Source organism: Sinocyclocheilus anshuiensis, unplaced genomic scaffold, assembly GCF_001515605.1.
Source record: "Sinocyclocheilus anshuiensis isolate Anshui unplaced genomic scaffold, SAMN03320099.WGS_v1.1 scaffold1075, whole genome shotgun sequence".
NCBI lineage: Eukaryota > Metazoa > Chordata > Actinopteri > Cypriniformes > Cyprinidae > Sinocyclocheilus > Sinocyclocheilus anshuiensis.
The window spans coordinates 2,062,982-2,066,314 of record NW_015544163.1 but is presented as its reverse complement, the minus strand read 5'-3'; positions in this window follow the sequence as shown (position 1 = coordinate 2,066,314).

Genomic DNA, 3,333 nt, shown 5'->3' with positions numbered 1-3,333 from the left:
CCCTACACTATCGACAACAGGCAATGGACCTTTTTGTCAATAGAAGTTCACTGAAAATATTTACATTAATGTAACCACCTGAAATTGACAAAATAATTGATACATTAGTGTTGGACGATATGCTCAATTTTCATATCGTCCTATCGTCTGCCTGTGAGATCGCCGATACATGATATTATCGTGCTAATTTATTTAATTATTTATTTACTTAGTTCTGTTGCTGGAAAGTGATCAAACTCCAGCGTAAGGCTAAAAACAGCCTAGGAATGCACGATATTATCGGACCAATATCGGAATCGGCCGGTAATGGCTTTAAAATGTAAATATCGGCATCAGACCGATATGAAAAATTATGCCTATATGTCTTGCCGATAAGAATACATTAACTCACATGTGCTCAGGGTGTGCAAGCGATTAGATCGCGTCAGCATTGTGGCTCATTCAAGTTTTGCCTGAATGATCAGATTCACGGTTTTGGATCACTGCATTTAAACTGAGAATGCAAGTACAGAATGACGCGTTTGGTGTGTGATATAGTCAACAGTAATAACCCTAATGCCCATTCGGTAAGGAGTTTTAATTTCGTAGGGGGTGCTGTTGGCCTACTTCTAATAAAATTAAAACAAAATACACAAATAATATTTAGACTGTGTTTCTGATTAAATAAAGCAGTAGTTGATGCCATAAAATCATGAGTATGTTTTGATTTAAAGGTCAGAAGCTATAGCTTACATGAACAAAAAAATAAATAAAATCACAAACATGATACTTAAATTAAATAATTTTATATATACTGATTTATTCATTAATGTGTAATATGTTATATTTTTTAAACAAATTATGAGCTCTAAAAGACTTTCTGAATTTTTACAACTCTTTTGCTTTAGACCATCTACAAATGTTAAATCTTAAAATAAAATGCTAAGGTTACCACTGCATCTTTCTGAAAAAAAAAAAAAATGCAGCGATTGAATATCATTTATTTATAGTTATTTTCAAATCTTCAATGTACAGTCATTATAAAAGAACTTCATTATTGTTTATTTTAGGGATGCTCCGATCAGGATTTTTGCAGCCAATACGGAGTACCGATTTCTCCCTACACTATCGACAACAGGCAATGGACCTTTTTGTCAATAGAAGTTCACTGAAAATATTTACATTAATGTAACCACCTGAAATTGACAAAATAATTGATACATTAGTGTTGGACGATATGCTCAATTTTCATATCGTCCTATCGTCTGCCTGTGAGATCGCCGATACATGATATTATCGTGCTAATTTATTTAATTATTTATTTACTTAGTTCTGTTGCTGGAAAGTGATCAAACTCCAGCGTAAGGCTAAAAACAGCCTAGGAATGCACGATATTATCGGACCAATATCGGAATCGGCCGGTAATGGCTTTAAAATGTAAATATCGGCATCAGACCGATATGAAAAATTATGCCTATATGTCTTGCCGATAAGAATACATTAACTCACATGTGCTCAGGGTGTGCAAGCGATTAGATCGCGTCAGCATTGTGGCTCATTCAAGTTTTGCCTGAATGATCAGATTCACGGTTTTGGATCACTGCATTTAAACTGAGAATGCAAGTACAGAATGACGCGTTTGGTGTGTGATATAGTCAACAGTAATAACCCTAATGCCCATTCGGTAAGGAGTTTTAATTTCGTAGGGGGTGCTGTTGGCCTACTTCTAATAAAATTAAAACAAAATACACAAATAATATTTAGACTGTGTTTCTGATTAAATAAAGCAGTAGTTGATGCCATAAAATCATGAGTATGTTTTGATTTAAAGGTCAGAAGCTATAGCTTACATGGAAAAAAATAAAAATAAATCACAAACATGACACTTAAATTTAATTTTATATATACTGATTTATTCATTAATGTGTAATATGTTATATTTTTTAAACAAATTATGAGCTCTAAAAGTTTCAGAATTTTTACAACTCTTCTGTTTTAGACCATTAAAAAATGTTAAATCTTAAAATAAACTGTTAAGGTTACCACTGCATCTTTCTGAAAAAAAAAAAAAATGCAGCGATTGAATATCATTTATTTATAGTTATTTTCAAATCTTCAATGTACAGTCATTATAAAAGAACTTCATTATTGTTTATTTTAGGGATGCTCCGATCAGGATTTTTGCAGCCAATACGGAGTACCGATTTCTTGTCATAGTGATCGGCCGATACTGATGCCGATTATGATGCTTCAAACTTTATATAGACCGTTTCATCGGGCGCACGCGCCTGCCCGAAGTTAACTTCCGGTCCGTGTTTGTTTATCAGTCTGGCTATGGCGCCGGCTACAAACGCAGTTAAAGTTAAGGTGATGAGTAGGCTGAAGCTGGGCTCAGGTGGTTGTGCTGTGGGATGCGTTTCCCATACATTTATTTATTTGTGGCGCTCGCCACAATATCAAAACTGAAGGATTTTCCAAAAGGCTTCGTTGAATAAACAGCACGTACTGTTTACCGTTTAAAAATCGAAACGAGGAGCGGGTGTTTTTATATCACTGTATTTATGCAAAACTATTATTATATGCAGGAAGACTATCTTTAGAAAATTTTCGATGTCATTTTCATTTCATCTTGTATGTTATATGCCTGATAAAGCAGCGTTTGTGAGCTCAGCGCTGCTTTGTGTACAGCCGTTACTGGGGAAACCTCCGTTTCTCCCACTTTAAAGCAACTCCTGCTGGCAGAGAAATGAATTAGCATTTTCAGTAAGTCTGCCCGATTTACGCAGCAAACATATTTTGCTTTTCCTATAGACTCTTTTAGGGCCGACGTCACAATTACGTCACCGAGCTAGCTGGAGGCAAAACAAAGGGGAAACTGGAGGTGGCCAATTCAAACCAGCGCAGACTCAGCTACATAAGGAGCTTAAAATATTGTCTTATTGTGATGTTGGGTGTCAGAATCGACGTAGTAGAGGCTCAAATTTAACATTTTAAAGCATACCTGCTGCCACCGCCTGACAAAAAAAACAATGACAGCTGTGGTTAAATGCGATAAAACGAGCGGACTGGACAGAAACTATAGTCAAAAATGCTTGCGTTTGCAGCGCGCACACTTGTCAGAAAAGGTTAAATAAAGTGTTGTCTTTTGTTATTATTATGGTTTGTGTTACGCGTCTAAATATTTCTTAAGCATCTCACGACTATGTCGCGTATGTAATAATGTCTGTGTGTAAAACAACAAACTGACGATTTATATGCTTAATGATCTGTAATTGTATATACATTGTTGTGATTGATTGTGGCTGGAATTTTTAAGAACTTGGTAAGAAAAAAAATAATCAAATACAAAGTTTT